The sequence below is a fragment of the Aplidium turbinatum genome, chromosome 1 (assembly GCF_918807975.1).
Source record: "Aplidium turbinatum chromosome 1, kaAplTurb1.1, whole genome shotgun sequence".
Classification (NCBI taxonomy): Eukaryota; Metazoa; Chordata; class Ascidiacea; order Aplousobranchia; family Polyclinidae; genus Aplidium; species Aplidium turbinatum.
The window spans coordinates 62,158,104-62,170,643 of NC_137472.1; the positions used below are offsets into that span (position 1 = coordinate 62,158,104).

The 12,540-nt window shown below is 39.2% G+C and overlaps 1 pseudogene across 1 annotated transcript in view; it reads right to left on the reverse strand.

Annotated features, from left to right (window-relative positions):
• Positions 1-6,066: 6,066 nt before the first annotated feature.
• LOC145773936 (uncharacterized) overlaps positions 6,067-12,540 on the reverse strand; it is a 32,062-nt pseudogene continuing 25,588 nt past the window's right edge. The window contains exons 25-30 of the transcript XR_014290011.1: positions 12,297-12,386; positions 10,338-10,483; positions 9,743-9,913; positions 9,093-9,423; positions 7,724-7,832; positions 6,067-7,032 (exon numbers count right to left, since the gene is read on the reverse strand). The product of XR_014290011.1 is annotated as an uncharacterized LOC145773936 (transcript). The remainder of the gene's footprint in view (positions 7,033-7,723; positions 7,833-9,092; positions 9,424-9,742; positions 9,914-10,337; positions 10,484-12,296; positions 12,387-12,540) is intronic.

Here is a 12,540-nt window from a genome sequence, read left to right on the forward strand (position 1 = left end):
TTTCAAAACGTTTGAATTGACTTTTATATGTAGATAAATGTGCCAAAGTGAGAAAAGAGGAAAATCACTTTTTGGCGAAATTTCTCAATGACTTGCCTACTGTAGATTCCCACTACTGTAGAAAGGTCAAACGTACAGAAAGAAGAAGTTCTTGTACCCCGGAACTAAGATAATCCAACTTCATCAGCAATACAAAGAGCTCGCTGAATCATCATGAATACGATCATTGATCACAGTCTATTTTAGTGATGTATTTCATGATGAGAATTTCTCCGTCTTCATCGTCGGCTGCAGCTTGTGTCCGAGCATTGGTTTGTCTTTAAATTGAATTTGGCTTTGGATTGTAATGTCGTAAGTGGCTTTGTAGGCCCAGTCTATGATGGAAGATGTGGGCAAAAGGCACTGGGAGACGATCATCATAGATCCGCCGCCAATGTGTGAGACCGGGCTGAAGGCTTCCAACTCTACCAAGCCTGCCCCCGTTACCCGTGATATAATCGCCATTGGGCTTTGTTTGGTCCAGTTCCAAATTGAGACAAAGGCCATTCGCTTGTATGGTTGTTTAAGGTGGTCGTAACTACGCGAGGGCTACGCACACACTCTTGGCTAGCTCCATGTCCACTGCGGTCCTATAAGATCGAAACATGCAGCTTCAGGGGAACTGGTTGCAACGGGCTGCCGGGTGCTCTGTTCATACCACGTAAGGATCAGTGCGACGTGTGTGTTTCATTCAAACACAGTAATATTACCAAGGAACAATACGATGATCATACGTTGAAGAATGAAGCTTGAGATGAGAAGACAAAAGACAAAGTCCGCTAGCACAGTAAAATCCGTATTGAAAATGGATTCACATGCTGTACTTCTGTGTTCTAAAACTAAGGCAAGCAGTATGTAGGCCTACTATAAAACCAAGCTGCAGGTACACAATTTTGCACTATTCAATCTTGAATCAAAAGATGCTTATTGCTCTATTTGGAATGAAACAGAAGGTGATTTATGCAGTGAAGTATTCGCTTTCTTGCAGTTTAATCATTTCGAACGGGTAATTTCTGGAAGCCCCGGTCTCATAGCATCTTTTCACAAATTGGGACTAGGTGGGCAAATTTTCAAAAAAGGGCACTTTTAGGTCGAAATTTATGTTAAAAAGGACACTTTTTGCGCGTAAATGATGAGAAAAAGGGCATTTTTTTTCCCAAGCGTAAAACATGTAAGCTTAAAAATGTAGATTTCTCTGGCAAATTGTGGGTAAAAAGGTATATTATACCTAGACTAAACATTTGAGACCCATAATTGATTCCTGTGTTCATTCCCGCCCACAATATTTTTATAAATAATAGCCTAATGTAATAAAATATAATCTAGCAACATTTATTTACAGAGGTCTCTTGTACTAAAGTAAAATAAAACAACTACAATAATCTATGAAACACAACTGCTGAGATATTATAATGAGTTGAATCTTTGCAGAATTAGATGATTCTAAAGAGCTTGTTGATGACGTCATATCATTGCGCAACGCAGTATCTGTCTTGAGATCAGTCACTTCGCCTTTTTCTATTCTACGATTACTTGAGCTAATCCGTTACCGCCATTTTGTGACACGCCTTCATTCTGTTACTGAAGTGCTTCGTACCAACAACGTTCGCAATAAAGCTCGAGACATAATAAACATGGTGGCAGCGTAAGATTCTTGAACTCAGCCGTAGCGTCAGCAAATCGAAGACATACAGATAGAAGTGGCACTAAGGTTAAATTGAGGTTTTACAAAGTAGAATATAAAGAACCCTTTGACGCATTCCTGACAGAATTGAAAGCAAAAGCCGAACACTGCAAATTTCCAGACAGAAACAGGGCTTTGCGAGACAAAATATCATTGCGCAACGCAGTATCTGTCTTGAGATCAGTCACTTCGCCTTTTTCTATTCTACGATTACTTGAGCTAATCCGTTACCGCCATTTTGTGACACGCATTCATTCTGTTACTGAAGTGCTTGGTATCAACAACGTTCGCAATAAAGCTCGAGACATAATAAACATGGTGGCAGCGGTGGGATAGACTTCCATTCGGTCTCAAAGTAAGCAGCGAAATTTTTCAAAAAAGATTAATAGAGACGTTGCAAAACCTAAACGGTGTCTTCGCTGTCGCAGATGACATCATTGTTGTTGGTTGTGGGTCAAATGAAAACCAGGCCATCAATAACCATGACGATAACCTGAGAGCTTTGCGACAGCGCTGCAAAAATATACCAATTTTGCTCAATGATCAAAAGGCAATCATTAAGAAAACGCTAAACATCAGCCCAGCAGAGATCCTCTTTGGCAGAAAACTTAGATCAGTGATACCTCTAATCACCAAACCAAGCAACACCATGCACGCCGAAAAAAGGCTTCATCGCAGAAATGCCACAAAAAGAAATTATGATAAAAAACGCTCGTGATATGAGTCCATTTTCAATTGGACAACGAATTTATTTTCAAAGCCCACCCAGTACAAACTGGGAACGAGGGAGAGTGACCGCAATACCTTCTTCGCGCACCTACATAATCGAGTCCGCTTCTGGCACAAGGTATAAAAGGAACAGGGTCCACCTTCGTATCGACAAAAGCGACCTGTTCTTAGATATACCACACAGTATAACCCCACTTGACAACCATGACGCACCCTTTGAAAGCTACCCCAGAAGTAGCTCTTCAGAACGACCAAGACGGGTGCGTAGAGCCCCTGTGTGGTTGAATGATTACCATACTACGTAATTTTCTTAACCTACAACCTGATGACATTTGGCATTTGTGTATGAAGTTATATGTGATATATTTTAACTGCATTATCCCAGATATCACTGATAACTTTTAGCAGTATGCTTGCATCTCCACCTCTTGAGCATTTACCCTTTCGCTGTAAATATAATTAACTTACCATATCGTAATCACATATGTTACAATACGTTTTGCATTGTGTGTATATCGTAATCATATGCCATATCGTAATCACATATGTTACAATACGTTTTGCATTGTGTGTATATCGTAATCATATGTGTTACCATACGTTTTGTATTATGTAACCTAACCCCCAAATGATCTCTCCTTCATACTGTAGTAAACCTGCAATCCTATTCATAACGCCTTTCATTGAAAGGGGGATGTTGATGACGTCATATCATTGCGCAACGCAGTATCTGTCTTGAGATCAGTCACTTCGCCTTTTTCTATTCTACGATTACTTGAGCTAATCCGTTACCGCCATTTTGTGCACGCATTCATTCTGTTACTGAAGTGCTTCGTACCAACAACGTTCGCAATAAAGCTCGAGACATAATAAACAGAGCTGGTATTTTATTTTGATGAAAATCAGGAAACAAACTTCGGTAATTCATCAGACATTTAGAATCCCACACAAAATTTGAGGTACTCACAACACAAATTGCTCATTAATCTGCTTGAATGGAACATTAATGATATTATAAGTAAGGTCAAAGGTAGGTTCATAAGTTCTAAATGTAGGCGCTGAAGCTTTCCATTTAGCTGTTCATTCTTTAATTTGGATCTAACTTAAACAAAAATTAAGTCTTAAAAATTGCCCACCTAGTTTCAAACTAGGGGGGCAATGAAAGAGCTAGGGGGGCAAGCAAAGGGACTAGGTGGGCAATTGTCCACCTAGTTTATATGTGAAAAGATGCTATGCCCGGTCTGGAGGAGATAGTTATTTGGAGTGATGGGTGTGGATATAAAAATAGAAACTCTAATGTCTCTAGTGTCTACTGTGCCCTTGCATGGAAGCATGGCATCACTATTACTCAGAAGTGCCTCGTGGCTGGTCAAACTCACACGGAGTGCGATAGCATGCACAGTAGGGCAAGGGCAGGTTAGTTGATACAGAAGGTTAGTTGGTACACCACCAAAAACGGATTCCAGAAAACGGATTTTGTACAAATACCGCCACCAACTGGTGAAGAATAATGATTGAGTGGTGACATGATGATTTCGCTGTTATCCAATTTCAAGTTTGTAAAATAATGCAAAATGTTCAAAAATTGAGTTTTTTTGTAAATTTTTTCAAATTTACAATTCAGTTAATTTTTGAGTGTTTGAAAAACGGTAAAAGATTAACTTATTGGCAACAGGCAGTATATAGGTGTATAGTATCATTGCATAAATCAAATCATTTTAACCGACTTAGTTAGATTAATGGCAGACACATTTTTGATAAAAGTAAGGAAAAGGTTAGTTGATACATTTTAGCCCAGGCTAGTTGATACACTGTATTAACTAACCTGCATTCATACATTCAGTAACCTGCAATATTTCAACCATATTTTCAGGTAAAATAGGCCTACATGTGAACTCTGTAAATTGGTTTGGAATTAGTTGTTGAACTTTTGAGCTGTGTGTAAATGAAGCTGCAGAACCTGTGAACTTGACAATATCACAGAATTAACAAGGCCTCTTTGACAACATGTCTCAGTTTTATAAAATAAAAACTGATCGATGCAGTAGCGTAGCCAGGAATTTTGAAAAGAGGGGGTTTTGACGGCCGGCGGGCGAAGCCCGACGGCGTCTTCGCCAAAGGCGACACCCAGCGGCGGGGGTCTGGGGGGCTCCCCCAGAAAATTTGAAAAAATTACTTTGAATTTGGTGCATTTTGAGAGCATTTTCAACAAAGATGTGGGTATAAATATTCCTGTAAAATGGTGCTGTCCGGTGGCATAGCAAAAAAGTAAGATCATGTTTTCTTGGGCATTTTTTGGTAATAAAGCTGTCTCTATGTTTTCTTGTTAATTCCTGGCTGAGATATTTGAATGTTTGGTATTGGCAAAATTCGCTCTTTTTATGCAGTTTCGTTTATTATTAGGCAAACTTTGTTTTAGAGACATAGAGACTGAAAGCATCATTCTCAATATCGTGACGTCACACGAGTGCCAAAGGGGGTTGTAACTCCCCAAACCTCCCCCCCCCCTTGGCTACGCCACTGGATGCTACAGATCAACTGAAGACTCTCTTACTGTACGTTGTAGGCCTACGTAAACCCTGGCTGTCATGTGAATTGACAATTAAGTCAATTTCCAAATCTGTATAACAGGTTGGCGTTAGGAAGAACATCCGGATGTAAAATATCTTTATCACATTTTACACTAGATAACACTATAAGACTGCAGCACTGTCATGGATTTTGGTTAACCCTGACTTGGCAATATGGTTCTACTATCTACACTACAGTAGTTTGAGTATAAATTTCAAAAGTAGCCTAAAAAATATATTATATTCTCAGTATAATTGAGGCGTATTTTGATCGTATCAACTAAAAGTTCCATGTATCAACTAACCTCATAGGTGTATCAACTAACCTTCTTGGAAGGTTAGTTGATACAAACCGGAGATGTATGTTCGAATGAGTCTGAACTAATAACCAGTGACATCAAACAGACTAAACTTGGGGGAAAGTTAGCCCAACAAACGAAGTTTCTTTAGCACCATAAATGGTGTTTGTATATCCAACACAATTTGGGTAGAGAGGTAACTCTTTTAAACCATAAACAGACATAACTCAGCAACAACACTACATTTAACATTATAAAAACAAAAAACAACAAGCGAACGTTTTCGGCTAGTCATATAGCCCTTTTCAAGCCTATAAGAAAAAATACATTACATAATAATACATAATTACATAACATAAATACTGTACATAACATTATTACATAATTATTTGCTTGCGGAGCTTCTTACCTTTTAACAGTTTTTTGATTGAATTGTCATGCCTTGTGCTTTTCGCATTACTTTGGATTTGTGCCACTATCTCTTGTGCTTCTGTCTTTCTTGCGTAATCTGCCTGAGTCCTTGTCTGAACAATCAATTAATTTTACCTCTGAAATACTTGACCAGTTGTGCTGTGTAATTTTCAGTTATCATTTTGTTTGAGCGAGGCAGTTTCTCAAATGTTTAGATTTGACCATATTTTTGCTGTGATAGCCTACTATATGATTCTTTAGCATTTCTTGTAATAATGTATTTTTTCTTATAGGTAGGCTATTATAGGTAATTATAGGTAATAATGTATTTTCTGATGTTGATCAGAGTAAATTAGTTCTTTTTCACTTGTAGCTTTCTGTGGGAGTCCGATTAAGTAAACAATCGTTAACCTATCCTTGCATGTTACTTTCGTACATTCTATTATTGTAGTGGTTGCATTGTGACGTCACTGTGAGGTCAGCTACCAACTCGAATCTGGTGAAGCTTCGGTCAGCAACAAGCTCGAACCTTCCATCGCTATTAAAAGATCGAGGCTTTCAATTAATAAAACAAACTTCAAAGTCATTCTAATGATCACCATATGAAACAGTCGCTCGATGTGTGGGCTCGATGCCAACTGAACAAATAGGTGGCAAGTTATTCAGAAAACAACGATTTCGCATACATTGGAGCTACACTGCTTTCATAACTAGACTAGCAATACTGCAGCAATAGAAATAATTAATCATCTGATAGGCTACAATGATATCACTGTGAAATTGCTGCACAAAAATCTTCACTTTTCTTTCGTGATTTTACGTTAGGTTGCCACAAGATTTTGAAAACAATAAGCAAGAAAAAAAAAACTGTTTTCAACGTCTTGTGGAAGCTTAGCCTGTCAGCTATAAGAGGAAGAACGCAAAAAAAAAACGTCATTATATTTTTGACGAACAGTCTCGTTGTATATATGGAATCAAGATTTTATCTACCATGGTATCACGATTTTATGCCTATACCAGACTTGACCGTTTTTTCTTGCTCGAATGAGCAGCTAAAGTAGTGTCCATTTCTTTGAAGGTTGGTTGAGAGCGTGGCCGCTGTGGATGCGAACTGCTTTCAAAGGATGGTTCCGATGAAAAACTGCTTTCTTCGGGGGCGACTGCACGCATTGGCCGGGGATAGCCGCTCGGATTTTGGCTAAACGTCGCTTTGTCTTCTGACCCTGACATTGAAGATTGTTCTTCTAAATCATCGGAGTCTTCGCTCGACCGAACTATTAATGTTGGCAAACCTCGTCTTCTGCGGAGTTTTATAAAGGCAATAAGTTAGTAATCATTTTTTGAATTCAAGAATACTAGCTCTAATACTAAGATAGGCCGCTTTGAACGTAGTCCACCCCGATAGCTCAATTGATTAGCGCGTGACTTCGTGACCGAAGAAGCTTCAAGATCAAGCGGCGCTGGTACGACTATCGGGGTGTGCGTTTGAGCAACTCATTGTAACGACTGCTCTCCATTCAGCGGCACCTAATGGATGGAATAATTTCCTGGCAACAACACTTCAACAATCGGAAACTTCACTCTGTCAATCTCGGTAACCGGCTCTGCGTTAAAAGCCTCTACAAGTATGCGAAACTACCAGGAATAACCTATCGAGGCTTTGTCAGTCAAAGATAAAGATTCAAACATCAACCAACCAAATATGGTCATTTAAGAATTCATCGTTAGTATTTTTACTGCGAAGACCATCACCCTCGAAGACGAGGGATAGCCATCGACATCGAATAATAAATACTTGTAAAATCAAGAATGGTATCTCCAAATATACGGTTTTGCACATAACCATCATCGTTGCTAATGTGGGATATTTCCAATGCTAAGTTTTGTATTATATGGTGGATGGATACCGCTGTTTTGCAATCTAATCGACTCTTCCGGTTTGAATAATGCTTAAAAAGCAAAAGTAGTAATAATTTCTTTAAAAGTGTTACCCTGCTGAAGATGGGGAGGGGAGAGATGGGCTTGAAGTGGGAGTAGTTAAGTTTCCTAACTCCTCAGGATGGGGCTCATGGTCGTCAGGAGAAGGAGCTTTGGAAATTCTAAACGTGGAAAATACATTTCATTTAGTTTATTTGTAACGTCAAAGAACGTTTCAGTCAGGTAGACTACGTAGAAACAAAAATAAAACACTGTATAATAACTATATAAGTACATTTACAGGCTACAATAAATGCTGTTAACAGGACAAAATAGTGCTCGTCGTTGTCATCGTGTGAACCTCTGGGGCCGAGGGTTTATCCTTTTACCACCCCAGATTCACGATGTTTCCGACTAAGCTGGAATGCTACCAGAAAGCAGCCAATCTTTCATTTCATCATTCAAGACATGTAGACCCACCACTCCATTAGGCGGCTTGAAGATGGTGCAATCGTTGATGTGGTCTGTTCCTCAGCACCACATTCACAAGTAGAGAAAAAAGCCATTTCCCATTAGTGCATGGTTGAGTGGAAAAGCCCGACTCCCTTACGGAGACGATTGAGACGCACCCTCGCCTGTCTTTGTAGTGTCAGACCGATGAGACGGGTGTTGGCGTGGGGAATGAACGAATGGAGTCTGGTGTTTGACTTCCATTGAGAGTTCCATTTATGGTCCGCCCAATTAGCCGTAAAGATGTTTTGTTCATCAGCTTCGTTGATTAGAAGTTGAGCGGCTGCCACGAATGGGTATCTTGATTTCAGTCAACGAGGGTGCTCTCTTGGGGGAGCAGAGATCTTAAAAGATGGTTGGGCTCCAATTCCTGTCGACCGAGAGATCGAGTGGCCACTTCACGATGAAGCCCAACAGATTGGACACAGCTCGTCGCTCAATGATTGTTTAGTAAGCAAGTTTAGGCCTAGCTACCATTTTGAGAAAACAACGCAACAATCTGTTTCAATCTTGTTGAGATTTTTAAAAGATCTGATTTCAAAAAAATTGAAACAGACTGCTAAGGTTGTTTGTATTGTAGTAAATATGTTTGGTGTAAACATATTTACTAAACTATAAGCTAAAGTTAGAAAATACATATAGGCTATCAGTTTGTAAGTAACGTACGGTACTATTAAGAAACTTGTAGTTTTGTTACTAAATTTCATCTATTAGCCAGCTTTCCTAAACATGTTTGGCCAGATGTCGCTTACATTGTTGCGTGATGTTGTAGTTTGTTTGTACTTTTACAAAGTTAGAACATTATTGAGCAACTGGCGAAAGGTAACTTCAGGTCATTCATGTCATGCGCATACAATTTTGTTGCAAACGAAAAAGTTTAAAATTGTTTGAACCTTTCTATTGGAGATCTGATGGAAGCTTGATGGTGACCTTCAGGAAGATAATCTTCCGCAAAGAACGCACCGTCGTGATCGTCATCAGTTCCTCGTCTAGGAGATGATCCTTCACTTCTTGATCTCCCTCTCGATGATGGGGTGTGCAAGTCGTGGTCCGAGTTATCATCGAAGCTGACTCGTGTAGGAGACAACTGATCGTCCCGGGACCGCGAACGCTTCCCCGTCGATGGAGTGTATGGGTCAGTGACGTCATCAATCGCGGTGACGTACGTGAGCGTAGGAGAGAGAGAGGCATCATAAGGACGTTATTAGACTTTTGGGACTTTGAGGAGCTTCGTGAAACTTTTGGGATTCCTCCGGAAGATGATCTAGAAGTAAAAGGATATACCGTTGAGATTTGTGATTGCTGACATACGGCAAAAACTTAAATCTTCTCAGACTTGTTTTACCATCAACCGCATAGTACGATTGTATACTAAGTCGAATAAATTATCTATTTGACTCAATAAAATGAATTTTTAAGTTTAGACATTCGTTACTTACTTAGCATCAAAAATATCATTGAGTAGCGTAGTTTTTCTGTTGTGTTATAGTTGACTTTATCACAATTCAGTGTCATACTGAATGTGGTATGGAAGAAGTGTAGGCTATGCTGAATTATAATGGTTCATTCTGAATGATGCAAACCTGCTTTTAGGTGACAATGAACTTGATCTTTTAGGCTTTGTTTGAGGTAGTGACAGGGTGGAATATCCTGGGTCAAGAGTGCTTGGTGGGGAATCGAACCCAGATCTTTCGTTCATTGTGTCATTGACATCGAAACTTTTGCTCAGGCTGGCCTTTTTCTCAAAAATGTGACTGAAAATGGGAAAAATTTATAGCCGTCAAACAAATTGAAGATTGGTCACGAAATATTGTAGCCTATAGAAGCCTATGACACAATAATAAAGTTATGGCACACTTATAACATTTTACTCAGAAAAAGTTCAAACAAAATTTAACGAAACGCTGTAGCGAGTACATTCATGATTTGAAGATTTTGCTTTACTATTACACAAGAATCTGCAATTAAACGTAATGCTAGTTTTTGTAAAGATATAATGTATACCGCGTACTTATATTTCGATGAAGAAACCTTGTAACGTTGTAAAATCCATGATAGCCTATATAGCTTTTCCAGCTTTATCGTCTCTTCCTACATTTTGTTCTTTTCTATGATATGTAGCTACTTACAGTGACACAATAGTGATATAAAAATTAAATAAACTGTAATTTTGTCAACCTTCCCGAATCGCTGCTTCGTCTCAGCTTCTTCATGAACGAGGAAATCTTTCCTTTATCTGCCTTCCTATGCAAACTTTCAATTTCTTTTGTCATAGCACGAATCAATTGCTTCTTTTCAGACAATTCGCGTTCGAGATCTAAAATCTGTAAAAGTAGGCTACATCAATACAAGTTTGCAATATTATCACGCCTGGTCGTCGCTCGTCGGGTGCACAACAGAGTGGCGATAGCTCTGGTACGGCGCTCAAAAGAGCCTTGGATTGACATTGCTCAAGAGCATGCAGCTGTGTCTTTGGCTGAACACAAGGCATGCCTGAAGATGGACACGAACATTGGCTTCCCGTTTACTACATCTAAATCTTCAACCACCAGGTGTAAGCATGGGTATACCACTCACAATGGAACACAACACGATTTCGCTACTTTGAGGACTTTTTACGACGTCATAGCCTCATACCAAAGCGTGGTTAAAAGAGTCATTTTATAATGGTCATTTATGTGTGTCAATGATATAGAGGAAGTAAATTTAAGAAAATAGAAAACAGAATATCTAATGGAAGTTAAGTTTAATTTAAACGATTAAGCAGAGATAAATTACTGTTTAGTTTGAATTAGTTTCTCAACATAAACCCGTTGGCTTCAGGAAGAATAGATTAAACATATAAGCAGTTTTCCAGCACAATCGCCCACTGCTGTAGGGGAAGGTGACTATAGTTTTGCATGTGCCATTTCCCGCCATTTCATGCATGGTTAATCAAGCATGACACCCCTCATGTGATGCCTCTCAGTAATGTGCTAATTTCTAATAGGTAACACATTTCTCGTACGCCCAGAGATGTACGTATACACCGCAAATTCTACGCCGCATACTTGCGGCGTAGACTTTTTGTTTGCGCTAACGCTTGCGGCCACATTTTTTTGGATAGTTTGCGCTTGAGGCTGCGCCGTAAAGTTTTCGCGGTTTTTTAGCGCATAGCGTCAACGCATACTTTTTAATGTATTTTTTTTTCTACAACACGCCAATACCTTCCAGCGCTGCAGTTGAAAGAATGTTTTCAATGGGCAAAGACATATTGGAACCAAAACACAGCAAAATGTCAGATGAACACTTTCAGATGCCTGTGTTTCTTCGTGGAAATTCAAAATAAAACTTGTTTGTTTCGAGTGGTTTATACTGTGTGAATGTTTGGCACAGAGCAAACAAAATTAGTTGACGCTGGTGTATGCGCTGACGTTGACGCCGCCAACTTTTTTTTACAAGTTGCGTTGACGCATACGGCGTATGTTTTTTCGAACGTTTGCGTTTACGCTGACGGCGTCAATATTTTTTGTATGCGCGTACATCACTGCGTAGGCCTACGTACTGTTTGCGAGCTGTTGCGGTAAATGTTAGTTTGTTGCATTTTTCCCTGGTTTTTGAGATATCAGATAAGTTGTCATTTTGAATAGATGTTGGTTCTCTAAGAAAGTGAGCTTATTTGTAGAGCTTGGGCTTCATAGAGCTTGTATTGCCTGCACTCCGTTCTACTGCAATATTAAAGTTAATGCACAAAAACGTTGCACAATTAGCACAAGTAAGGAATCAGAGTGGACAACTATGGACACCCATGACCATAGTTGTGCAATTTTAGTCACCGTTTTAAAACGTCAAAAGCACCTGCCAGTTTATCTGTAAAACTTGATTTTTGTAGTGTTTTTTGTTGGTAAATGCTTGTACTATAACCACATCATAACGTTTGTTTGCTAACTTTACTCATGCTTCAGTTTTTGATTAAAATGTTAAAAATTGCACAACTATGGTCACCTTCCCCTACTGTAAGTAACTAAATAACCGGATCAGGTGGGCTAATGATCGGAGCTATTGGGTAAACGCTCATGCAATTTATATTGCACTGTAAGTGAAATATGGTAATTAGGCTACGTCACAATTGTTATCAGTTTCTAGAACGAATCTTACTTTTTGCATCTTCTCCGCGTTGCTGTGCTGAAGATGAATCTGTTCTACTTCGCCCTGACGTCGCGTGCCCTTTGACGTCATCCGTAGATCCTAATCATAATGTAATGTTGAGAAATAATTATAATGCGTCTCCATGAATCGATCTTAGTCGCAAAACAGAAATAATTAAAATAACATAGATATGTCACAAAAGTCTTTGTTTAGCTCTAGTTATATCAGTGACACTTCAGAAGCGGTTGACCTT